Genomic DNA, 12,812 nt, shown 5'->3' with positions numbered 1-12,812 from the left:
GGTGAGAAATGGCCCTTCCACCTGGCTTATGCCCTTGAGGAATCTTGTAGCCCTCTTTGCCACTTGTACTGGCTGAGCTGGCAAAGTCAGAGTTTTGTGGGGAGGGTGAGGGGAAAACATGTGGAAGCAGCTCCAAGAAACTAGGCTGCAGATGAAGCTGGGTCTCTGGGGAGAGCTACTAAAAGGACGTGGCACAAACAAAAGCAAGAGATGATGTGCAGAGCCTTTGACAATCTCTGCACAGGTTTCACCTCTAATGTGTCTGTACAGTTGCTTATGTGGGAGTTGAGAATACAAGGTAGTTGCCTATCATCTCAGACTAGACCACCGGGATAATAATAATACCTAGAGAGCACTTTTGGCCCCAGGATCTCAAAGCACTATACAAGGGCAAGAACCATTCTCTCCATTTTCCAGTTAAGGAAGGCAAAGAGAAATGAGGTGACTTGACCAGGGTCTCACAAGATCACACAATGCGTAGCACTGAATTCTTACTGCCACTCCAGTGCCCTATCCTTCAGGATGAGTGTGAGCAGTGTGATATCAGATAAAAGTTCGTAATGGTGACATCTGTAGGACAGTGGAATAGTTTCCCAAGGGAGGTGCTAGAAGCCCCTTTGTTCTTGAATTATTAGGCTGGACCAAACAAAGCTCTTGTGCACTGACAGCAGTGATGGTTGAGACTACAGACTTTTCTCCACCCCCTACTTCCCATGATTCTCTCTGACATGTCCATTCTTCACTCTAGTGAACACAGTACATGGTTTTTGGTGTGTTTTTGCAAGAACAAAATAAGGGTGTCTACACTGGGGTAACTTTACCAAAATGTGCTTTCAAATTATGAGCTAAATCCTGGTCCTATTGAGGTCAGTGACAATATCATCAGGGAGTGAGATTTCACCTTAACTCCATTCACCTGTCCCATGTGCTTTCTACAGTTTCAGTCACTCCTTGTTCTATTCAGCAAAGAGCTCTACATTTTCACAAGGGCCAGCCTCCCTAGTTCACTGCCCAAATGCTTCTTCTCTAACTTAGTGCCACAGTAAAGCTTAAATCCTGAATCAGTTCTTTGCTCCAGTGATACACCATGGCATCATAAGTAGAAAGACACCAGAACCAAATCTCCTTTCCCACAAATCCTCTCCCACACTTTAGGGTGTCTAATTCAAACTTGACTCTGGACTGAAATTGTACAAATAGATCCTGTCCTTACAATGGGAAAAATTAAAATCATGTCCAATCTCTGACTTTGGGGCATTCAAAATATGGATACTGAGCCACATTTTGCAGCTTGAATTCAGCTTTAGTAATAAGCACAGGACTGTGGTTTCAGACAGACTCAAGCAGAAACAGAGTCTGGAGGGAGAACAACCTCCCACCCCCCTTTGATACCAAAAACAACCCGTCATATTAAAGTGGTTCTGGAATGTATGTTCTTCTGCTTCCCTGTGTACTGCCAGGAACACAGTGGTATGGATGTGCACACTGCACTCAAAGTGTGCCACACACCCTAGCTCACAGAATGAAGACTGGCTTCAGCACCAGAAGTTAGATATTGATCTCAATAATATCTGTGTAAACCCAGAGTACTTCCAATTCCAGTACTCCAGATTTAGGCCAATGTGAGATTAGATTCAGGGTTTAGGTACTTATTTTTGCAAACCCAATTCATTCTTCCAGGTCACTGGAAACTCTCCTGAATTAAGCAAAAGGATCTTAGCAATGACTAATCAGTGCAAACTCTTAGGAAAGAGTAGACATTTATTACCCTTGTGCACTATGCAATCATTTCCCTACACATACCACACACCAGAGATACGTGATGGTGTGGGTGCCACAACATTTTTATAATCACGAGTCTGGGGCGACCAAATTAGTCACAAGTTTGATTTTTCTCTCTCTCCACTTTTCTCTCTTTAAAGTACATTAGTTGCTATGGAAACAATGTCACTGGAATGGGAGGAGCTTTGTGACATTCAGATAAACTGAGTGTTTCTACTAAATGTTACACCCATTGTGTGGACCTTCAGTCAAAATCTAACCACTGTGTATTATTCACACTAAGTACAGAACCCTACACACAGTCTTTTCAGAGTCAGTCTGAAACATGTTTCTGTATAAATCAAAATAGTTCACCTAAAGATCTTAATTGTTTATTTCCTTTCTCTTCACTAGTCATAGATTTCCTAGGTTTTATCGTCTCACGTGGATAACACAGCACACAACACAGACTACAGCAGGGCCTGGCAACGTGAAACTCCCATGTCAGCTGAGAGATATGACAAGATACTAGAGGAAGAACCCCTGGCTGAATCTGGTGTCACCATTAAGATGTTTCTTCCCCGATGTTCTTGCAAGGAGATGGCTCGAGACTGTTTCCTCCCTAATGGATCAAGGGAGTCCGCTAGCAACCAGGCCTTTGCATCACCTTTAATATCCTTCTTAGAGAAGAGCCTGAGATACAGATTCAGATCAGAATCAAACTCCCTCAAAATTCAGAGTTCTTTTTAGCTTTGGGGTTCTCAAATTCTATGGCCTGAAATGGGAACCTTTATATAGGAACTCCATGGTGCAGCAGATCAATGACTCATCCATTCCTGTATCCAGAAGTGACCAAATCGAGATTGCTTTGCAGTCAGGAGTAACCAACCTTCTTCGCTAACACCACCCACGCATAGGTGATCCCAAATTGTTCCATACTATGACCTGTTAGGGTTAATTTTCTCCTGCCTATAGTTTGTGATTAAGGATGGGAGAATCAATTTAGAAAACTTAATACCACCATCAAATCTTCAACTACTTTTAGAATCTTTTGGAACTTCTGAAATGCTCACATGACATTTACCCCCCTTTCTTCGTTGTTCTATATTTTGGCTAGCACCAGAAGCAGAAGTGCCAAGACACCGCAAGAAAGGTTGTTCTACACGTACTTTCCATCGAGGAAAAGAAGTGTCGGAAATTTCATTGGAAATTATGTCCTCACAAACATCCCATCCTTTATTTTGGAGATTTAAGAGGTTTGGAGATTTTTTAAAGTCATTATCTATTAATTATCATTTGTGGATAGTCACAATTTTGAAGAGACTATTCTGTATCCTGTAAGCTTAGATCCCCTACATTATTTTGAGTCAATATATCACTACATCACAGCACTGCATTGTGTTGTGATGATGCTCACACAATATTGTGGTATCATGTTGCAACAGGCTTGCCACTCAGGACAGACATTTAGGAGCGGAAACCCTATATCAAATCCACACACTGAATCTGCTGCTCTCTGCATCATTTTCGGACTGCCCTTGTACCCTGTGCTCATGGAACTGGGAACAGAAGTCTGCAGAGATAAAAACTGCAATTTGGAGGGCTTCTCTTTCTTTCACTTTCCGTACTCACTTGCTGAGGTGACACTAACTGCAGAACAAGACTTCACCTCAGGCAGCCTCACAAACAGAGACGCCTGTTTCTGAATAAGCTTTCATGGGCTGAAACCCACTTCATTAGCTTATGCCCAAATACATTTGTTAGTCTCTCAGGTGCCACAAGTACTCCTCATTCTTTTTGCTGATACAGACTAACACGGCTACCACTCTTAAACCTGTTTCTGAATGTTTACTCTCTGATTCTTGACTTTGGCACGGCACGGTGCATTAAGAGGTAATGCATGACAATGAGGAAAGCAGAGTGTTCTATTGGTTAAATCACAGTATTGGGATTTGAAACATGGGTTCTGTTCCCAACTCCAACACTTGCTTGTTGTGAAGCCTTGGACAACCTTCTCTGTGACTCAATTTCCCCCTCTGTGAAATGGGGCTAATCAAGCCCTCATTTATAAATGTTTTGAGGCCCCCAGATGACAATAGCTCCATAGGGATGAAGTAGCATTCTTATTATGATTAATTAGAGAGCTGGGCAAACACCTCAGACTATATGTTCTGGCTGAATAACTGTAACACTTAGAATCAGATTTCCCATGCAAATACGATAAGTTAAAAATTCATTTTCTGATAATATTCTCTATATTTGCTTAACATTTGCTCTTTTCACTAATTCCTCAATTTTCACTCATTCCTCTTAGCAAATTGTTTCCTATAATATACAGAGAAAGCAATAACAAAAGGTGATTCCAGCTTGTCATAGAGCTCCACATCTCCTGAGAGGGAGTGTGACAGAGCTCAGAGCCTCTTGCTCTGAAAGGCCCCAACCACTTCAGCTATCTGAGAATTAAAGAATAGGTCTATGACACACAGTAGGTCAATTCTGATTCCACCCAGTGGAAGGCAGTGTTACAGAAGCATACTACCCATCTCAGACCTCATTGATCCTTTTTGCTTTGAGCTACATGCAATAATCTGTGTCCGAATTCTTTTATACCAGCTATATTAAGGAGCTGTTTAAATGATCTTTTGGTGATATTCATGAAATTATCCTTGTTCCTCCAGAAGCGGGAGGGTTTTTTCCCGAAATACTGTCTCTATAGATATTGTGAAGATAGAATAATACTGTTTTGTACTTATTAGAAGAAGGATCTTCTCTTCTCCTCCTCCTTTCCTCATTATTTATCTGTGTCCATTTTGCCCTCAGTTTTCCTCTTGTAGTACCCTGTGCCTGTGTAACTTGGAATGCTCACCTAAGAGAAACCTAGTTCATCAGCTTCCCTCTCTATTACTCCTTTTTTATCTGTTGCTTTTATTTCCTCCATTTTCTCTCCTGCTTGTTTCTTTATGTGCCTCCTTGAATATGTCTTTGTTCAAAAAAAGGAAAAGAACATTCTAGTTGCATTTTGTTAGATCTATTCATACAGGTTTATATTCTTACAGCAATACAAGAATAATTAAAAACAGACTGATTCTATCATCCATAGATGTAGCTCTTTCTTCCACTTATGTTAGATGCTTTACATTGAATTTGATCCTGTCTCCAAGCCTTTGAGTTGCTTCCCCTCTGTATATGTCACCCTAAGACCTTCCTTTTCTCTTGAAGTGATTGAAGTGTTTTGTGACACACCGTATTAAGGGCACAATACAAAAATAAATCACATTGTACTGTAATCGCATAGTTGCCTGACGGCATGGATTTACATGAATTACACCAACACACAATGATTGGGTAGGAACCACTGGAAAGGACAAAAACCCATCAGAGAACATTCAAACCAGAAAAGCTCCAGGAGGAGGATGTTAATGTCAGCAATGGAGGTGGGTAAACTGTTCACAATGGATAGAGATAAGGAAATGAGTTGGTGATACCTCTCTAAAAGTCTAAAGGACACTGCAGTTCAGAACTCCAGCTTTAGCCCTTCCAACAGCATGAAGCAGGCAGGTGGGAAGCCACTAGGCTTGCCTCTCCTCTCACGCTGGCGTAAATCAGGAGTCACTCCACTGAAGTCAATGGAGATACATTAGCATGATTGAGAGGCTCAGTGCCTAAAGCAACACGGCTGAGTGAGGAAGGCATGGAGGCCTCAGTCTCTGTACAGAGCAGGAATCAGAGCTTTCCAAAGCTGCCCTTGTTTTTTCTCTCTCTTCCCTTCATCTAGGCAACCCCTTGTCCTTTGACATACATGGAAATGGATAAATACAAGGCCCATGATCCATAACTTTATGCAGTCAGGGGCCAGGAGCTCAGTACCAGTGGCGGATTCTATAGCCTTCTGCACACAGCAGGAAGATATAAATCACTTTGCTATGTCTCTGGCAATAAAACAAAGGAGAAAAAGGTCACACAAGAGAGTTTGTCCTTTAGGCAGTTATCAGACACAATGGTGGGAGGGGAAAAGAATGGGAAAGGCTAGTGTGTGAAGACCAGAATTTAACCCCAAGCGGTAATCTGTGCCCTTTGCAGGAGGATCTTTGATTGTTTTTCTGACTGTTCAAATCAAATATCTGTATCAGAATTCCCCATTACTAATGACTGAATAATTATTCCCACTCTGTAGCCCAGCAGAAGGTCAACCTTCAAAGCAGTTTTACATCAGTAGAAGCAGGTGGGTGTAGGTGAAGATGCAGAGAACAGATGATACAATTTTCAAATAAAAGAAAATTACCTGGTCCCTTAACATTCATGTTTCACACCCATTACAAATCTTGTAGACACTAACACTGCTGGAATTGCAAACTTCGAGAGAACAGCCTGAATATTGTTGTGTGCCCAATAGCAGCAGTGTGGTCCAGAGGTTAGAACAGGGATAGTGTGTGCCAGGACTCCTGGGTTCTATTCCTGAATCTGCCACTGATTTGCTGGGTGATCCTGGGCAAGTTACTTAACCTCTCTGTGCCTCAGTGTCCCAATTTGTAAAAAGGGCCAGTGTCAAGGTTCCTTCCCCACTCTGAACTCTAGGGTACAGATGTGGGGACCTGCATGAAAACCTCCTAAGCTTACTTTTACCAGTTTAGGTTAAAACTTCCCCAAGGTACGAACTATTTTACCTTTTCCCCTTGGACTTTCGCTGCCACCACCAAACGTCTAACCGGTATTTATTATTGGGAAAGAGTTCGTTTGGAAACGTCTTTCCCCCCAAAATCCTCACCAAAACCTTACACCCCCCTTCCTGGGGAAGGCTTGATAAAAATCCTCACCAATTTGCATAGGTGAACACAGACCCAAACCCTTGGATCTTAAGAACAATGAAAAAAACAATCAGTTTCTTAAAAGAAGAATTTTAATTGAAGAAAAAGTAAAAAGAATCACCTCTGTAAAATCAGAATGGTAAATACCTTACAGGGTAATCAGATTCAAAACACAGAGAATCCCTCTAGGCAAAACCTTAAGTTACAAAAAGACACAAAAACAGGAATATCCATTCCATTCAGCACAGCTTATTTTCTCAGCCATTTAAACAAACAGAATCTAACACATATCTAGCTAGATTACTTACTAAGTTCTAAGACTCCATTCCTGTTCTGTCCCCGGCAAAAGCATCACACAGACAGACCCAGACCCTTTGTTTCTCCCCCTCTCCAGCTTTGAAAGTATCTTGTCTCCTCATTGGTCATTGTGATCAGGTGCCAGCCAGGTTATCCTAGCTTCTTAACCCTTTACAGGTGAAAGGGTTTTTCCTCTGGCCAGGAGGGATTTTAAAGGTGTTTACCCTTCCCTTTATATTTATGAGAGCCAGTAATACTTTAAAGTGCTGAGAGTTCTTCAGATGAAAAGTGCTATGTATCTGCCAGGCATTATTAACAACCCATGACACTTGCATAGAATGTGTCAGACTCTACAGTCCTTACTCAGGAGTAAAGAGAGCAGGACTGGGCTCTCTCTCTGGACAAACTGTTCATGTCATGGCATTTTAAAGGTATTCATTTCTACTCGCTCCCACTTCTCCATCCTCATCCCCTACTTTCCTGTATAACTATTGTCATGTAAACCACCCAGAGAGGGAAAGAACTCCGCTATGTACCTATCAGAGCAGGTGGTGAATGGCTCTGAACTGTAAATGCAATTGAAATGACACCTTCTGGTTTGATAGGGCATATTGGCATCTCACTGTAGTGCTTTGCAATCCACTGTTCATTTACTGGTTTGTATCATTTTATTTGGGGGAAAAACGGATGCAGTAAATCTACACAGTAGCAAATTTAAAGCAATCAGTATTCCCGTAACCTCGTGTGAGTGCCCCTTTCTGGTCGGGTGTAAGCCTGCTGTTTCTTAGTTTGGAACAAGATGGCACCCACCCTTGCGGCAGGTCTTCAGTGACTCAGCTCTCTGACCGAGACACATGCACTGTCTTTACATGGAGCAAGCAAACCCCTTCCAGGATATACAGTCTCTACCTTCTCACAGCCCTGATATGGGGCTGTACCACCAAGACTTCTTCTCTGAATACACTGCCTTCTATACCAGTCCAACAGGAGCCCATCACGATACTATCAGTTGGCGTGTTCTTTTCAGCATCTCTCCCTGGGCTCAGTCTTTAACCAGACAAGCTGGGCCCATCACGGTACCCTCGCTGGGTCTGCCTAGGCTCTTGGCTCAGTCCTTGCTCAGCCCAGCAGCCAGTCAGGAGCTCCTTCTTAGCTCCCCAGGACTTGCCTATGGGCTCAGTCTTGCGTGCACTGACTTGTCCGTGATCTTGCTACTCTTCCAGCCAACCAGGAACCCAGTCTTCTTTCAGCTCCCGGCAGTAACTGACTGCTCTGTCCCTGTTGCTCCTTTTTATACGGCCCTCCTGGCCCTGACTGGCCACTCCAGCAGCCCCTTTGACTGGATGCTTCCCTTGTAGCCACTTGGAGGACTTCTCCTCTGTTCTTTTCTGGGGCGGAGTGAGGCAGGGTCACAAGGCTTCCAGCAGGACCCTCTGGACCTAGTCCCCCTGGTCACAATTCCCCCCACCCAAAAACATTCTCTTTTCTCCTATTGAGAAGGGGACTTTTTATCTCCAAATGTTTCCACACTGCAACTGCGACCTAGAAAAATCTATCACCTGAAAGTGAAAGTCCCAGCACCTACTGTTGTAAGGAGCCACCTTCTGTCTGACATCTTTAGTGACCAGGGACAGGCTCTTCCCAAGAACCCGTGGTGAGCTGGAGCTTGTTCGCACCGGTTCGCTAGAACCTGTTGTTAAATTTAGAAGCCCTTTTAGAACCAGTTGTTCCGCGAGGGACAACCGGTTCTAAAAGGGCTTCTAAATTTAACCGGCCAAAAGTGGCGCCTTAGGCGCCAACTCCATGGGTGCTGCAGCCCTGGAGCACCCAAGGGGAAAATTTGGTGGGTGCAGAGCACCCACCGGCAGCTCCCCGCCCTACCCCTAGCTCACCTCCGCTCCACCTCCGCCTCCTCCCCTGAATGCACTGCCCCGCCCCCCCCTGCTTCTCCGCCCCCCCAGGCTTCCCACGAATCAGCTGTTCGCGCGGGAAGCTGGGGCAGGCTGAGAAGCAGGCCGCAGCTTCCCGCTCAGGCCCAGGGAGGAGGAGGTGAGCTGGGGCGGGGGCGGCGCAAGGAGGGCCGCCCGCGCTGCAGCAGGTAAACCGGGGCGCGCAGGGGAACTGCTCCCCGCCCCAGCTCACCTCAGCCTGAGCGGGAAGCCGCCGCCTGCTTCTCAGCCCTCCCCGGCTTCCCGCCGAACAGCTGATTCGCGGGAAGCCAGGGGAGGGGCCGGAGAAGCAGAGCGGGGCGGTGCGTTCAGTGGAAGAGGCAGAGCGGAGGTTAGGTGATCTGGGGCCGGGCGCGGGGCGGGGAGCTGCCAGTGGATGCTCTGCACCCACCAAATTTTCCCCGTGGGTGCTCCAGCCCCGGAGCACCCACGGAGTCGGCGCCTAAGGCGCCACTTTTGATGCAATCAGTGGGGGAGCGGCCGTTCCCCCTGCTTCCCCCCAGCTATGCTCCCCTGCCCCTAGGAGCCAGAGGGACCTGCGAGATGCTTCTTGGGAGCTGCACCAGGTAAGCACCTCCAGGACTCCCCACCTCGCCCCCCGGCAGGTGCCTCTGGCTCTTAGGGGTGGGCACCCACTACAGTGGCCCACGAGACTCTCCTGCCCAGTTCTGGGGCAGTCAGGGGACAGGGGGGGTGGTGGATAGGGCAGGGGTCCTGGGGGGGCATCAAGGAACGCGGGGGAGGTTCGGGGTTGGGGCGGGGGTGGGCAACAACCCCCTTGTGGGGTGAGGAGGGAACCCGTTGTTAAGATTTTGGCAGCTCATCACTGCCAAGAACCTCCCATCACTTCTAGGAGAAGAGTGGCGGTGCCCTTATTAAACAATAATAATGACACTGTGACTGTATTCTTCAGTAACCACCCCAAACACAGCAGGAGCATGACACGAAGATGTAGAGTTTGAGGCCATTGCTGCAGAATATTGCAACAGTATGAGATGGGTCCAGGGGAGTGACAGGGAACAAGAGTCCTTTCCCATGGCTGCCTTGGGCTGCACCTTGGTTCATGACCCCTGTCCAGAAGAAATGCCACTCCTGCATCCCCTAGTAAACATACTCTAGTATTTGACAGTAATGATCCCAAAATAGTGCAGCTGATCAGATCATTACTGCCATACTTGGAACTGTTAATGTGGAATAGGTTCTTATACTGCCTTCATCACTGTAGTATCTGAGCACCGGAAACAAAACACGACTTTTCCCTTTTCTTATGGGAGGATCTTATTGGAGGATCTCAAAGCACTTTCCAAGTACTAGCTAGTTAAGCCTGTGTGAAGTATTATTACCATTGTTTTACAGGCAGCTGGTGTGCTGTGACCCTTGCTTATCACACTGAATTATCTCCTTGTTATTTTGTGCCCTCTCTCTCCCCAGACTGTTTGTTGTCGCTTTCATATCATACTTAGAATGTAAGTTCCTCAGTACAGGGACCATCTTTTTTTGTTAGATGCTTGCTCAGTGTCCAGCACAATAAGGCTGGAGCCTGTATATGTTATTGAAATACAAATATATAATAATCAACAAGGGTAAACTGAGACACAGAGCAATTAAGCATCTCTGGTAATAATCTTACTGAATCAGGCCAGATCTGAGCTACCTCAGACAGAGATTCTTGTTCTGACTAACAAAGCCCAGGTTTGAATACATGGAGGAAAAGGAAAGGGCACTGTTGGTCAAAGGTCTGGGGCTACCGAACCCATTATCTATCTCTGAGGTGTCTATCACCATAAGAATCAAAGATCAGATCAGGCCAAGAGCAAATGTTGGCATCTTTTAGAACCCAATGGTTAACATTCGCATGAGGTTGCCGGGACTGTGCACGCTAACCTGGCCACTCAGTGTGTAAAGGCAGCTGTGCAAGTACAAGCAGATCTTTGGCCTCTTTTACTGAAAATGTGGGCAAATATGGATAGCTGGACAGACTGATGTGCTAACTAGCCCATCGCTACTAGAATCCATTGAAGTTTATGTGCCACAGAGGATGATAAACAATGTCACCTCCTCCTTTCCTACATTTTGTAAATCACTGAACAGACGGGCTGTGTGGAAAAGAAATGATCACAAACCAAGGACAGAAGAAAGCCCCCAAAGGAGTATGCCATCCAGTAATGACTTGTCAAGCTTGCACACAGACTCCGTTTTGCATTAATTGACTATCCCAAAAGATTCTCCACTACTTCCCTGTCTCATGTCTAGTGCTCCAGGCAGACAGAGGATATCGCTGCTGTAGGTCAGGAGCAGGAGGGAAAGAGATGTAGAACAGATCTGTACCATTTATTCTCCTCTCTCACTTCACCATGCAGACACATTTGAAATCACCTAGTGGCAACACTGCCCTCCCTGCAAGGCAGGCTCCCTCCATGTAACTACAACCCAGTATCACTGACAACCTGGAGAAATTAGCGAGAGAAAAGAGCTCTTTTGTCTAGGCTATTCCCTGGCCGAGGCGAGAGGGATCCCTCCAGCATGGTAGACACACACACTGGCAATGAGTGCTATTGAACAAGCATTACTGGGAGACATTGTCTAGTAGTGCATTATCCAGTTCCATATAACTCAAGCAATGGGACTTCCACCACTTCCCTGGGGAACAGAGGCGGTATTCCTGCACCCATGGCTCACACTGTTAGGAGATTTTCCTCTGAAATTCAGCTTCGGACTGAAGTGTCCTTTGCTCAGTTTCTGTTTTTCCTAGTTACACCTCCTTTGGCTATATGGCTCACGCTAAACAATTCTTCTCTCTTCTTGATTTTAAAGGGTTATCTTATCCCTGGTTAGTCACCCGTTAGTCATGTTGTACATATTTAGTTTGTTCATACAAATCCACGCACCGCTGTCTAATTCCCTAGGGAGACGGGAAAAACAAAATGTGCTTTCAAGCGCACACAGAAAAATGACAGATTGTCCCTCATTGCGTGTGTGCACGCGCATGCACACACAGACACACACACAGACAGTATGTCCTGGCACATACTTAGGTGTATTTACTGTATCATGCCATATGTTTAAAGAAATAGACCGGAGGGAAGCAGCCAATTTCAGAATGTTTTAAGTCTATTTTACATCTTGTCAAATAGCTTCTAAATATACATGCAACAGAATTCATGGATTTCATAACACAGCACATATGGGAGCAAGAAACCACTTTTGTGAGTTTTTTTGTAATGATCATCAAGTGCTTGGAGGCGAGGTTAGTCAGGAGACAAGACCCAGCACTTTTTATGATCAGTAGCTCAGCTGGAGTCTTCTCAGCTTTCTCGAAACATCTCATCATTACACTGGGCAAGCTCAGAGGCTTAACACAAGTATCGGTATAGTTACTCCCCAATTAACACTACAGCATCTCATTTGTATGGTCTCTATCATATTGGTAACTGGATACCTATCCTTACAGGGCAGGGTTACCACCTGGCCAGCATATGACCAGCCTGGCCAGGTTTTTTATGAAGTTGCCAGAAAAATAATTTAATCTTCTGGGTATTTTTTTTTAACATGGGTCCAAAAATGTGCATTACTATCACAATACACTAGGTTTCTAATATTAAAAGTTCTGTGTCCAACCAAAGATGCTGCAGTGTTTCCCCTTCCACAGTTTAAGTAAGAAAATGATGTTACGAGTCTAATCTGTGTTCTCTCTCTAGATACCATAAGTGGCTGTGGGGAGGTGGGGGTTGCAGAGTTGCCTTGTGGTTGGGGTAGCGGTGGGCTTGCCTTGTGGGAGGGAGGACTTTTTTTGTATTTTAAAGGTGGTAACCCTATTACAAGCAGAAGCCCTGTATGGGTGTTTGAAGGACACAAAGACATATCACATTTTAAAGGGACACAGTCAATTTAGTGACTTGATTACATTGTGTAAGTAAGTACCTTCACAGGGCAAAAACATTGGGAACAAATGGACTCTTTAATCTATCAGAGAAATGCCTAACAAGAACTAATGGCTGGA

General features: G+C 45.1%; 1 protein-coding gene across 27 annotated transcripts in view; it reads right to left on the bottom strand.

The window, feature by feature from the left end:
* The window catches only part of NRXN3 (neurexin 3), a 1,373,290-nt gene that overhangs the window by 514,859 nt on the left and 845,619 nt on the right, over positions 1–12,812 (bottom strand). The window lies entirely within an intron of this gene.

This window comes from Natator depressus, chromosome 6, assembly GCF_965152275.1.
Source record: "Natator depressus isolate rNatDep1 chromosome 6, rNatDep2.hap1, whole genome shotgun sequence".
NCBI classification, from domain to species: Eukaryota; Metazoa; Chordata; order Testudines; family Cheloniidae; genus Natator; species Natator depressus.
This window is presented reverse-complemented; position numbering and strand designations above follow the sequence as displayed.